The 15,378-nt window shown below is 36.5% G+C and overlaps 1 protein-coding gene across 1 annotated transcript in view; it reads right to left on the minus strand.

Moving 5' to 3' along the window:
- Nucleotides 1–15,378, minus strand: part of THSD7A (thrombospondin type 1 domain containing 7A) — a 487,237-nt gene that overhangs the window by 471,198 nt on the left and 661 nt on the right. The gene's annotated exons all lie outside the window — the stretch shown is intronic.

The raw sequence follows: 15,378 nt of genomic DNA on the forward strand, positions 1-15,378 counted from the left end.
AAAACTACAGCTGGAATAAAGTCTCCCTGTACAGCACACTGCAAGTCAGCATTTCTATTGTCAGTAATATCCCTATTCAAGAAATTACATCAGTTAATATACTTGGAAAATGAGTCCCTGAAATTAAAGGTGGAGTGCAATATTGTACCAAAGCACAACACAGATGGTCAGACCAATTTTTTTCAGTGTAATACTTTATTTTCTATTGTATCAAACTAAGGCCAACAAAAGTAAAGTTAAATTTAAAGGCAAATCTTTACTCCTTAAGGAAAAAACACAAACTGTGATACTTTTATAATAGGTCATTATATTGATAGTTTACATAATATAAACCAAATCACTAATGTATCTATATGCTTGGTTTCCGTAAGCTACAAGGAACCACAGAATGGGTGGAAAGTAATGGGAGAGAAGGGACAGGGAGAGCCTAGGAGTAAAGAAAACTTTAAAGAGAGAGTGAAAGAAACCTGAGACTACTTAGGAGAGGGAAAGGAGATTATGTGTAAGTGTGCGTGCGTGTGTGTGTGACAGAGAGAGAAGTTCTGTGGGGTATTTGGGGAGATGTAAAGAAGATTTGAGATGTTTCTTTGTATGGTGTTCAGTATAAACTCCTGTGTGACGCTGTCAACAAAATCTACAGTCTCAATCCATATAACACTCTAAAAAAAAGAGGAATAAAAAAGGGTAACATCAATATACTGAAATTAAATATTGAGTTATGACTTGAAGCAGTAGTTCATACTTTTCAATGTTAAGATTCACTGCATCACGGAACAATATGAGAATATGCTTACACTTGATTACAGGGCAATGAATTGTTTAGAAAAAACATGTCATTATTTTATATCACAAAAACTGAAGAAAACTATGAGAGTAAATGTTGAAATCTCAAGGACATTGTCAAATGCTCAATCAAGATACCAAATAGTCAAAATAGTTACTAAAATACAAATCTGTAATCATTTACTGTATCTCCCTATGCTTGTTTTAAAGTGTTAAAACTAAATTTCTGTTATTGCCTAGTAATTATACCATATGATGCTAATTTAAATATTTGAAGCTTACTCTTCACAAAACCCAAGAATATTTTCCCTATCACCTCTTCAATTAAAATATTAGGCATATATTTTAAAGTGTTTTGTATAAAATTTTTATTTTTGTGTATGTCATAGCATAAAAGACAATAAGATATTTGTCCTGGCTGCTAGTGTTATACTAAGAGTGTGGCTTGGGTCAAATTACTTGACCTCAGGTACCTTGGTTTACCCTTTCAATAAAAGAGAAGGGCATTACTTCTTGCCCTACATTAATGAAGAAACTGTGAGAATTCAGTAAAAGAACACGTGAGTATGAGTGCTTAGAGAATTGTAGAGTACCATGATAATATAAGCAGGTATTGTTATTACATACACTAAGCTGTAGAAACCAAATGGGCAACTTCTAAAATGCATTAACATATAAATTTTTCATTAGTATCACGTAGGTTCTTCTGTGCATTTTAAATACATGTGATTAAGTAATCCACTCATTCTTTAAGTCATCACACCTCTCCCATCCCAACTACTTTTTTTCTTTACTGAAGCTTCACTATATGATCAGATTAAAAACCCAAAAGAAGCTTCCCTTCTAGGCATCCTATCAAGTGTACTCAAGATTTTCCTCCTAAATGTGCTTTTATTCTTATGAAATATGTTCCCTACAGCACTTTCCTATATTTCACAACTACTTACCTTCTAATTACACAAGATATTTTTATTGGAATTTTAATGTATTTTCTCAAATGATAATTATATCATAATTGAAGTTCCCGGAAAACACAATATCTATTGTCCTGTGCTGAGTTCAAAAAATATGGCTCAAACAGTCTGGCAGTTCCTCATATGATTAAACATAGTTATCATAAGACCCAGCTATTCAACTCCTAAGTATATATTCAAGAGAAATGGAAATACATGTCTACACCAAAACCTGTACATGAAGGTTCATAGCATTATAGCCCAAAAGTGGACACAACCCAAATATCTATCAATTGATGAATGGATTTTAAAAATGTGATATATCCATACAAATGGAATATTATTCAGCATAAAAAGAAATGAAGTACTGCTACATACTATAACATGAATGAACCATGAAAATATGCTAAGTAAAAGAATCCAGTCTCAGAAGACCACATAAGGCATGATTCTATTTATATGAAGTGTCCAGAATAGGCAAATCTATAGAGATGGAAAGTAGACTAGTACTTGCCTAGGGCTGGGCCTGACAGAAAAGCATGGAGTTTGAGAGCAATGGCTAAGGAGTACAGGGTTTCTTTTTGGAGTAATGAAAATGTTCTAAACTGATTGTAGTGATGGATACACAACTCTGTGAATACACTGAATTGTACACATTAAAAGGGTGAATTGCATGGTATCTGAATTATGTCCAATAAAGCTGTTAAAAATGGCTGTGACAGCAATTCTAATACTCAGCATATGGCCAGTAAAGGTGATTCATCTTGCCTATAATGACACAGTATGAGAATCACTCTTTCCTCTATTTTTCATATCTTTCATTAAATAATCAAATTGATTTAGCTTGTGGATGATTCTATCAAGAGAGAAAATTACTTTGAGAAGAATGATCTTGAAAGCTCTGAAAACTTTCATCACGATTTGGGACATCATGATGCCCATGTTGCTGCAGCGTTTGATCAACCACGGTTCAAAGACCACCTTGTCTGCTCTATAATATTTAATCTCTTCCTGGGGAATTTTCACAGCTGAAGCAGTTCAAAGCCAGTTCTCATATAAAACAAGCCAAGGGAACTGAAGAAGTTACATTAAACCTTGCAGTAAGAGACAGGGTGAGAAATGTATCTTAGCGGCACTCAAAGCTTTCCTTATGAATTATGTGATTCCATAAATCCAAATCCAGTCTGATGACTCTCCCATTAGTGGTGTGTAGTCACCACTGCAAACTGTCAGAAGAAGCTGTTTTATAGAGTGATTGAACCCTATGATCTTCACTGCATTTCTGTGATTATACACACCAGCTCAAGGCAGCAGATGCCTTGCTCCAACTAGCTCTTCTTCCATAGGGCCTGTTAACTAATGAGAACAAATGAAGCACAGCATGTAATGTGGAGGGAAATACTGACGCTGGCTGGAAGTGGGACTGTTCAGATACTTTGATTTTGGAGTTGCATATATTCTCATGTAAGTCATTCTCTCAAACTCAAAAAAGTATTTTTTAATTATCTTTTCCATCCTATATTTAAGCTTCAGATTTTTAAAGACCTGATATGATGGTCAAGCAAAGGTTGTGAACTACTACCCCATAATCCAACTCTGGCTCACTAGACACTGTATTTGGCAGACAATGTTGTCCCTTATGAGAGTTTTTTTTTAATGGAACCCCCTCTCTAAATTATGGCAAATAACAGACCCTCAGCAGGGTGAGGAGTGGCGTAGCTTCTTTAATTAACCAAGCCCCCATAGAGAAGAGTGAGTTCAACCAGCCTTTACCCTATGGCTGGTCCACTTTACTCATTTATATTCTCTGTCACTGACCCCACCAGAGAAATAGTACATAGATTTCAGGTTTACTCATTTCAACATTGGTCTAATCAAAAGTGTAGAGGAAAAAATATTAAATCACCCTTATATATAAACCTGAAAGGATCTCCACTCTTGAAGTAACTGTGTTTTAATCAGCATTACTTAAAGACAGCATTGCTCATAGAAAGTTTGCAAGGAGAACAGCTTACTTAACGGTTTACTTATACAATCAACAATCTTCTAAAATTCATAAATTCACATATGGCTTAATATTTGCAAATATATTCTTCTATTCTTAGTAATATTTTATCCATCCAAACAGAGTTAGGCTCCTAGATTCCACAAGTCAAACAATAGCTAACAAAGGCTAAGCTCCGTGTGATGGCCTACTCACCCTAGTCCACACACGCCCTCCTCCAGACACACCCAACTCGCTCCCTGCTTGCTCCTCACGCCTCAGAACTTCGTGCTGCCCCTGGACACGCATGCCATTTAATTTCTTCACAGCTGCTCCTCTCTGCCTGGAATTCTGTCTCTCTAGAGCCTTTGTCCCTTTTGTAAATGGTTTATTTTTCAAACTTGTGTATTATGAAATCTTCCCTTCCCTGTCTCCTTCTTCAAGATAATCAGCCCCTTCTCATTCTACATCTATCTATATAGGCTTCTGTTTTTGTAATAAGTTCACTCACCAATAGTTACTTATTTACCCATGATAGGGGACTTCAGAAGGGATGGGTCCATGTGCTGGTTATGTTTGCCCCCCAGCACCTAGCTTGGCATAAAACAGGCATTAAGCACTTGCCAGTTTTACTTAATTGAACCTGATCGATACAAACTGATGAAGAAAAAGGTTACCCAATTTTTTATTTATTTATTTATTTATTTATTTTTTACTGTGACTGGAGTCCCTGAAGTTGTGTGATGTAGTGGCTCTGAGTAAACTATATTTCCCATAGAAAAAAATACATTAGATATAACATATATATTATATACACACACATACAGAATAAAACAATAGGTAATCCAGATAATTCCACCTGGGTCTGTTATCTGTACTGCCTTAATATATCACAATCAATGTAAACTATTTACAAGTAATATTTTATATAAATGATGTTCTTGGACATGCTGGCAGGCAGTGCTATTAGAAGAGAAGTGCTTCTTGGAAATTTGTGTAGGGACTGCAGTTTGAAGACTGTTCAGGCACCAGAGGAGCAAACACAGGAAGATGGTTAGACATAAAAAGGATCTTAAAATAAAAGCTATAAGTTAGTGGGAGTTAATGCAAGGACTTATTAAGATCTTTTATATGACTTGGCTCTTGATGAATGTTGTATTGGCATAAAATTTTGTAAAATAAAATTTTAACATAAGTTTTGTATAATTAATATTTTAGTGAAAAGTATTAGTAATTGCACACATTTTTAAAACTCACCTCTATAAATACCAGATATAAAACACATGTGAGGAGGTATAAAAATTTCCACAATACCAGATAAATTGTGAAGTTCTGCATAGTCATTTAACCATAAATAACTGTGCTATTTGCATGTGCATGTATGTTGTATGCATTTATATATCTAGGTATGTATGCATGTATATGTATGCTTGTAATGGTGTCTTAAATTGTTATTGTAATTCTACCATAATTTTATAAATGCTAGAAAATTTTAGAGAATATACAGATAAACGAGTTGTAATGGGCATAAAAAAGTTGAATAATCATCTCTCCTCCAAGTTGAGAAACATTTTAATTTCCTTCAAAAGATTCTGAACCACATATATTGAGGTGTGTAAGGATATTTATATATTCGAGATGTGCACGTACATATACAGAGCATATACATGACATGTGCATGTTCATTTACATACAGAGGGAGGGAGGGAAAGAGAGAAATAGAAAACATACTATAGGAGAGGAAAGAGGACTTTGAGAGAGGAAGCCTCAGCATTCACTGTACATTCCCTACACCCTTTCACTCAGCATCACAGACCAGGAAAATCTTGCCAAGAACATTCTTAGGTGTTTCCACACAAAGGAATTTTGGAACACATTGTCCCACTTAAAGAGTCACACCTCCAGCATTCCTTGCATGGCAAAGATACGCAGCATCACAAGTAAAAATGAAACACTAAGGCAGAATGTCTCTGTTTTAAAACTACTTTGAACAACTCTGCAAACAGCAAAGCTGAGGGCTTTGCAACTACGCTGGTGGCTCTGACAGCAGGTAGAAAGCAGAGCAATGTCAGTTGCAGAGAAGCTTGAGATGCAAATGCAGATCCAAGAAGAAAGAAGAATCAAAATGAAGGAAAGGATCCAGACAGATCCAGGAAACAAACTCCATCCCAGAAAGGAGGCATTCACAGCTTACACCAGGATCACACCAAGTAAGAGAGAACACTTATGAGCACTGATGTGTGCCAGGCATCGTCTAAGTACTTTACAGGTTTCTCTCAAGTTATCTTTAAAATAACCTGAAGAGGTAGATACTAACATCATACCTATGGTATGTCTAAGGTACATGAGACACAGAGAGATTAGAGATCACATTCTTAAAAAATTATAAAATTAGGTCAAGATTCATGTTTGTCCGGCTCAAAAGTCTCTTCTTGAACATCGCCTTTTATTTATTACATACACATGCAAATGCACACAAATATATATTTATTTAACTCCTGAGCAATCAGTGTCTCTTTCATTTCAAGCTATAGGTTCAATTCTCTGCCAACACTCTCACTGTGAAGGGAAAGTACCTGAATACAGTGGGTCCCACTGACATTTACAGTTGCACTCTCTGATTTTGGTAGAGAAAACCAAAAATAATCTTTAAATATGGAACCCAAAGAGGCACTATTTGTGCTCTGATGCCATTCTCTAGGAGGCACATTATGGAACATACTTGCAAACATATCTATCTACAATACCCAGAATATTCTATTACTGCTATAATAATCCAAGGGATAACTTTTTATCCAGACTGTGTGGCACAATTAGAAAGCCTTGCATTGGCCATATACCATAGGTTAAATTATTGCAACCACATAATCCATGCCTGTGCCTGATACATTTGCTTGGGAAAACTAATTTTCTATCAAGCTCTCTCAGTAGAGCAACATCGTGTGCTATATTTCTACCCCCATGCCCACAAACTATCCACTTCTAAGTCATTGTCCTACTACCCCCATTTTGGGGGTACTCAGCACTTTGTGTTCATAGGAAGGTCTGTGGGAGCAATCTGAATAGCAGGCTGCCTTGACAACTTGGTTCCCAGGTCAATTTACCAGAGGTTCAGGACAGTGGACCTCCACTGTTTCCCAGAAGTTTAGAAGGATATTGCACCTTGACTTTCTGCCAGCCCATGGCTTCCTCCATGCAAGAACAAGGAAGAGTGAATATGTAGCTATGTCCGTGATTTATTAACCAGACCAGAGTCAGCTAGAGATACAGCACATTCATAGTGTACTTGAAAATCTCACAAGCTTGCAGGTCCAATTTAACCTTTAATAATATCAGGCCATTTTCTTCTCTTTCAAGGTATTGTTCAGCACTTCCAAACTCTCTCCCAAGGTTTCTCCCTCAAGGTGGAACAAACTTGACCAAGTGTACGCCCATCTCCATTTATTCTTTACCTAATTCCCATGTGTGTTTTTTCTTTATGTAAACAATTGTGCTTAGTGTGGGTCACATCATCAGAGCAACAAGAGGTGGAGTACGTGCAGCACAGGCTGAACTGAGACTTTGAACTCTGTCACAAAAGAGTTCTACTGGCTCTTACTACTCTTATTTACATGATGAAAAGGATGCAGATCCCTTAGCAGAGAAGGCATACAGATGACAAGTAAGCAGATGAAAAGATGATGCTCAATATCGTATGTCACTAGGGAATAGCAAATTAAAACAACAAAATACAACTGCATGCCTATTAAAACAGCTAAAATTCAAAACACGACAACACTGGCAAGGATGTAGAGCTATGGGAATTTTCACTCATTGCTGGCAGGAATGCAAAATGGTACAGTTTGGAAAACGTTTTGGCAGTTCCTTACAAACTAAATATACTCTTACTATACGATACAGCAATCACACTCTTTGGCATTTACCCAAAAGAACTGAAAACATAGGTCCACACAAAAACCTGCACATGAATGTTTATAGCAGCTTTATTCACAACTGCCAAAACTTGGAAGCAACCAAGACATCCTTCAATAGGTAAATGGATAAACTGTGCTACATTCATACAATGGAATATTATTCAGTGATAAAAATAAATGAGCTATCAAGCCATGAAAATACATGGAGGAACTTAAATGCACATTACTGAGTGAGAACGAAGCCAATGTGAAAAGGCTACATACTGTATGATTCCAACTGTATGACAGTCTCGAAAAAGCACAAGTATGGAGACAATAAAAAGATTAGTGGTTACCAGAGATTTGGGGGGAGAAAGGGAGAGATGTAGGGATGAACAGATGAAGCACAGAGGATTTTTAGGGCAGTGAAACTACTATGTATGGTACTGTAATGGTCGACACATGTATTGGTGGATATATGTCACTATGTATTTGTCCAAAACCACCCAATGCACATTAGAGTGAACCCTAATATAAACTGAACCTTAATATAAACTACGGACTTTAATTAATAATAATGTATCAATATTGGCTCATCAGTTGTAATAAATGTACCACACTAATGTAAGACGTTAATAATAGGGAGAATTGGGGAGAGAATGAGGCGGTACATGGGAACTCTGTACTTTTTGCTTAATTTTTTATAAACCTAAAATTGCTCAAAAATAAAGCCTATTAAAAATAATTTTTAAAGGAATGTAGATGATTTGCCTGTTTTTTTCTCTCCTTGTTTTGTTGCTCTCTCTTATAATGTCTTACTTTCTTGTCTTACTTTCTTTTCAAGTTTTAGCAGTCATGCATAGCTTCTCCTGAATTTACTGATGTCACTCTATGTGGACCATCTCTCTCTGATGGCTCCTGGAACAAGAGCCCCTCTGAACTTTATTACATGTGCCATTTGAAAATTATTGTCCTTATAAAGGAGTGTATTTGTGATTTTTCCCCATCTGCCCCTATTTCATTTCTTTTCTCATAGTATAACTTTGATACAATAATACAGAATCAGTAAAAATGATATCCCAAATATTATGATTTCACATGGTAAATTATGCAAAACACCAATTAGGTCACTAGTTCTTCTGGAAGAATGAGAGGACATCCTTTTGGTTAGGTCCAATGACATACTGGAAGCAACAGATTACTTTTGGCATCAACTGTTTTAAGTACTACCAGGTTTCCCCCACTCTTTCCTTATTGGGTTGTTTTTAATTGTTGTATCTCTTCCTCCAAATAGAAGTACTTTTCTTGCTGCTTGGGTACCTGGGGATTAAATGCAAATGCCTGTATTTTTTCATCATTTTATTGCATTCTAAAGTGTCAAGTGTAAAGTTCTGATGAAGAAAATCAGAAAAAATCTCTACCTTATGACTCACTGGCACCTCTAACTCACAGTCTATGATGTTCTTGTGATAGGAAAGGTATATTTTCCTGGATGCCACTTCCCCAGTGCTTCTGTCATTAAGGGCCACTCTAATGTGCCTTCATATTAGGAAGCCTGGAGGCTTCCACTCTCCCCTTCCCAGAGAGATCCACTGTCCAGTGTCACCATTCGAACTTAAATCAGAGGCTAAGAGGCTTCATTTCCTCCTAAAAGGATCCAAAGCGTATCACACTTCTCCAATAACCTAATCAGCACGTCAGCATCTCATCCCACCACCAGTTCTTTATATAACAATAAAGGGTAGGAAAAGACCTGGGTAGTGTTGCTCTACAGCCCTCTTAATGCCAGTCCTGACTGGGACCTTCATTATTTTGCAGACCAGGCCGCTAACTATAATTTGCATAAGGAGTGATCTGTGTTACCACAGTCCATTGAGCTATTAAAGCTTCATAAAACCACCTGAGCATTTGACTTTTTTGGACCAAATAACCAATAAGCTCTTGATGAATTCTGAGCACTAACCGGGCTATGTATGCTAAGAAAGAAGGGTAGGAAAACAAGACAAACTGTAGTTTGTTTGTTTATTTATTTAAATAATCACCGAAGATGTTAAACAAATCATAAACCACAAACAATTCTACTGTGAAAATATTTAATTTGGAAGGCACTGGTGACAATGTTAACTGCAAGAATGTGAAATTTCAGATTCCCTAGAAATCCCGAGACACTAAACAAAATGAAGTACACAAAAAATCTGTTTATAATAATTCACCCTGAATTTGTGCTCAAAGTATTTTGATAGTCTTTGATCCATGCTGTCTACATATAAGTGCCAAACTAATAAGAAAAGACAAGCCTACAGTAAAATAACATCTCTTTCTAGACTTGTTTTATTTGTTTGTCCTGGCGTCCCTTAGTTGGAGAAAACAGATAAATGTGTTGGATCATTAAAATTCCTTCCAGATATGTCATTTTTAGGAGAGGAAAAGGTAAAGAATGGGAAGAGAACTAATTTTTTTTAATGTTTACTATATTTAGGGTACTGTGCTAGACCCTTTCTATTTACTACCTGTTAAAACTTCACAAATACCCTCTCACTTCAGAACTTCTGTCACCATTCTAAGGTGAGAAAACAAAGTCAGAGAGTTTAAGTAACTTGACCAGTCAGGTAGAGGCAAGATTTAAATAGTGGTTTGTCTGATCCCCAAGTCCATGTTCTTTCCATTCCACAATGCTGCCTTCCTTATAACTTGTGGGAATATCTAGCCCTGTAACTAGATCAATTTGTAATTTGTAGTGCATTTACAAGAAGAGATGCTTTAGAGAAAGCTAAAGTTACTAGCCTTGTTCCAGGTCATAAAATTAAGTAACCATTCTATTATATAAGAGAATAATAGCAATAATATAGCCTACCATTTATTGAAGTCTTAATACGTATCAAGCACTCTACTAATATATACATATGTTACCATATTTAATCCTCAGAAAACCCCTATAGAATACATAATATTTATCCATACTGCAGATGAAAGAAAAAGATTCAGGGAGATGAAATAATTTCATAGGTCCCATGGATAAAATATTTCAATCCATGTTGTTCCAGATTAATTGACATTGACGCCCACGCTCTGTCCATCCCTATCTCTGTTCCATCTCTATTCTTCATTTAATAAGCAAACTGTGTCACATTCCAAATTAAGACAAATTGTAAGCACAACTGAAATGCAAAACACTTTTTTAAGGATAATGCCACCCTTATGTTACTACTACCTGGTACAACACCCCTCTCTCCTTTGTTATTTAATGAATGGCAGGATTAGGATGGATATTTTTCCATGTACATTGCAGAATATTTTATATTAGTATAAGTACATGAAAGAAAAAGAAAACACTTGTTTTTATTTTAAACTGAGGAAACAAAGTATTATTTTATGTGCAATTAACTATGTAAAGGACACGGTGACTGTCATTAATAGCACTGTCTTGCAATGCATGAACCCTGGTCAAAAGTGTTTAATGTGAGAAGTAATTTCCTTAAGACAAAACTCAACTGTAAATACCCTCATCACCTGATGCTGAAAAAATGGCTACTGTGTATCTTTCTTGGATTTTATTGTAATTTCATTACTATAAAAATAAATTCAACTACTTCATTAAGACCTTTTGAAAATATATCTCTATGCCATAAGTTGATAAAAGTTGGTTGTATTCACTATTTTCTGTCTGACTCATGTTTCAATCACATTTTGTTCAATGCACTTCATTTGGAATTGCTAGGTGAATATAATTAGCCATAATTATTATTGAAACAATTCTATATTCAAGAATATTAAAAAGTGAAAAACTGTCTAACACTCACCAGTAACAGTAATTATTCATCTTCCAATAATATAAGTGCTTTAACTCTGCATGTATGAAATGTTTTTCAAGTATTCAAAGTTACCTTTCAAATGACTGTGGCACAAAACTGTTGAAACATTAACTTTTATATTTTAATATCTTATATTTTGGGTTTTTCTCTGTTGAAAAACAACAGTGTAGTAGAGAGACTTAAATACCACTTGCTTATTCACTTTATCAATATTATAACTTCTCCACTATCTGCTTTATTATTCAACCAAGTTTCTAGCTCTATCAATCTACTGAAAATGTCTTTTCCCAAAACAGTGTTAATTATCTTACCAGTTCCTCCTCTTACTTGATGTTTTCTGAAATATTTCATAACCCCTTTCCAGACTCTTGGAAATGTTTTATACTTTTTGCCCCCATCCCCTTCATAAGATATCTTCTTCATTTAGCACTACTGGCATTTTCTCTGGACCTGTTCTGACCATACTTTCTCAGGCTCTTTCACTAGTTTTTCTCCCATAGTGACTCTTAAATCTCAATATTCTCTGTGAAGTACTCTGGCCCCTCTTTTCAATATTTTTGTTGTTTTAATGATCCCTCCCACTACTATGCCTTGAAATATTATATATGTATTGAGTTCCAAGCCTATACCTTCAGCCTAACACTTTCTCCTAAACTGCCCACCCATTCACTAATTCCTCTATTAGCTGACTGAATTACTGCTACTGCTACAGTATCAGTATATCTGATACTGAGAATTAAACTGATATTCTTTCTTCCCCAACCACAAGAAACCTGTTCTTCCTTCTTTCATATCCTCTGTCTCAAACAAGTAACTGTGTGCAGACATGATGCAGATAGCATTAGTTCCACCTCTCCTTGGCAGACACTGTGTCCCCTGCACTCCAAACCTGAGCTAACACTTCTGCCATGTGCCCCCAGCCCTCCTCTACTCATCCTTCACTATAAGTGGTTTGTTCCCCTTTGTCTCTCAGTCCCTCTCCTCACTGACCTCCCAACCTCTTAATTTACCTTTCTCCCTTCTGGGTGAAGAATATGTCAATCCTCTGCTCTAAGGCTATAATGGCTTCCACCTGCTTATAGGTTACACTCTAACATCTTTACCATAGTTTGAAGGTTTTCTTACAATCTGGCCCAACTCATCTCATTAGCACTAAATCCATTCATTCCCACCAAATATTCTGGACTTGAGCTGCAGTACTTCTAAGACCTAGGAATATTGCCATGCCTTGCATTTCTATTTTTTGTCTCTATCAGCTACACAACTTCTCTGCTCTCACAGTGTTTTGTTCATGAGTATGGTATGCCATGTTGTAATTGTTGTGTATTGTTCAACTGTAACTTTCTTGGGGGCAGGGACAACAATACCTTAGCCAGCCTCTACCACATTGACTTCAAATAAGTCACACAGTGAGTCCTCAACAACTCTTTGTTGTGAACTGACTTAATAAAACATTCATACAATATACCTTATGCATTAAACGTTCATATATATTATGTACATATATATGTATATATACGTTAATATACTATGTATGTGTATAGATGCATACATGTATGTTTATGGTGTATGTATGTGCATATGTGCACACACTTTAGGGCTGAAAAGGCCTTTAAATGCCATCTTTTCTAATCAATGAATAACACAAAATAGGAAAATAAGAACTAAAGTTGTTAAATGACCTAGCTAACATTCTAAAGCTCGTTAGTGACACAGTGTTACAGTTCCTCTCTTAGCTCCTCATCCAGTGTACCTTTCACTACATCACTTTAATTCAATGATCTCACCAATAATGTGATTCCAAATAATCTGCTCTACCAAGACCAAGCTTATCCCACTAGAATCTTGGACTGTTTCACCTCATTTTCTCTCTCAAATCCCTGCCTGCCTCTTTATTTTCATCAAGTGAGGAACACTTATGATTCTGTCATCTCTATATCTTCATTTACAGTGTATTCCTCTCCTTTAAACATTCCCTATTTCCTCCAGTAACTATTCTCAGTTCCTTTATAGATATGGTAAAGTCTCCTTTCCCTCTGGAAAAAAATAAAGAGGTCAGTATTTTTCTCTCCTGTTTAATTCACCACTTTTTTCACCAAACCAAGGCTCACCATAAAAGAGATTACATTATTCTCATCATACTACCTTATATTTGTACAGCCACATAACTTTGAAGTTTACAGATTACTTTCTCATCACTCACTCATTTTATCTTCATAATACTACGAATAGTCAGGAGAAGGTCCCATTTACAGGCAGCTGAATAAACTGGGGTTCAAAAGTTAAGTGGCATGCCAACGTTCCTATAGCTAGCAAGAGCTGGAACTGGCACTGGAACCAAGGTCTCCATATCCTGCTCCTGAGAGCTTTCCACTATCTTAAACTGTTTATTGGCTTAAGTTCCCACCATGACCTTTATATTGACATGTATTGGCACCTCAGATGCTGCACAGGGAATGTTGCCTAGCCTCTTCTTTGATCTGAATTACTGCTTGGCTCTTGTTACTTTAATAGCACAAATTTCAACAGGGCAAGTACTGTTTTGTCCAACACTTACTTACTTGAGAAGCTCTTACCGAGCATCCAAATAACACCATTTAATGGTAAATTACAGTTTGACTAGTGTTTGTTATGACTGAGCTTCCGAAAATTAAAACCATGGCTTCAGCTAAATTAGAGATCTTTATTTTAAATTGAAAAAATCAATTTGATTTCATCTGCATCCACTAATCAACTGATCTTTAAACTGCAAGTGGTAACAAGAATGGCTAACACTAACATCCGAATGGCTTTTCTAAACGTGTGTTTATGTGTGTTATTTCATGCAAGATTCTGAGGCAAATTCTGTACTCTGGCTTTAAATAAGTTTCTATTCAATCTCCTCACTAAGTTGTTAGATAGATGCAACTTCTTTAAAAATTCAGGCTATCAGTGTAATTGTAGAGTAGACTGATCTGTCTCTGCATGGGGGGCTACAGACAGCTGAAGCCAGGAAAGAGACACACTCACTGTAACTTGTTTGTGATCCCATGACCAATATATACTTTCCCTCCTGTCTACTGCATCCTTCTCGTAATGTCTAGTCATTGCCAAGCAACTCTTAATTCATTCCTAGCAATAAGCAGTAAGAATAATGTTTCCCACTTTGTTCTTATAAACCTGAAGTTTCAGGTCTGCTGAAGAATTCTCAGTGTCCTTCAGAGCAGAAAGGAGCCTCAGGAGAGGGAGTGGTAATTCCTCATTTGGTATTGTTTTCCTGCCTGTCACTGCCTCACACCAGGACCTCTAGTCAGCACTTTGCTGGGAGATTCTGAGGGGCAATTAGTTGCTGCTTTTGTTGGCTGGTTGAAAACAAAGCAAAAACTTTTTCAAGGCAGGAGAAGTTAAAACCTAAACATCCTAACAATCGCACACTTTAAAAATCCCTCAATTCGCTCATTAAGAATCGAGCTTCACAAGGTCTCAGTCAGCTCACTGCAGCCCCGTTTGCCTTCAACTGTCAGAACTGTCCTCCCTTGGCTTGTTTCCACGTGTCCCACATAAGCTGTACCTTAAATGTAACTCTATATCCATATATATCATGGCACAGAGTGAACTGTTTGCCTAAACACAGAATAAAGACCGGAGTTAAAATGTTTGCTTGCTCTTTGCTAGAAATATATTTAAGAAAGTCCTAGTAGAATGAGAACGTAGAGGTTAAAAATATTGCACGTAATTACGAAAGTGCAACGTTGGTTGCCCTCATTAACTACGGAGCTGTGAGAAGAAACAGTCCAGTGACTCACTAATGCTTTTTAGTTGTTAGGTTTTTCTTTCCTAACAGCATCGGCCATGACCTAATTTGCTTCCTAAGAATCGTACTTTTTTACCTTAGGGTCCCAGTACCCCCGGGTCATCAGAAGCACAGGGGTCCCTCCCGAAGCCCAGCAGTTTCGTAATGTGGACCCAGATGG

This window comes from Balaenoptera acutorostrata, chromosome 7 (assembly GCF_949987535.1).
Source record: "Balaenoptera acutorostrata chromosome 7, mBalAcu1.1, whole genome shotgun sequence".
NCBI classification, from domain to species: Eukaryota; Metazoa; Chordata; class Mammalia; order Artiodactyla; family Balaenopteridae; genus Balaenoptera; species Balaenoptera acutorostrata.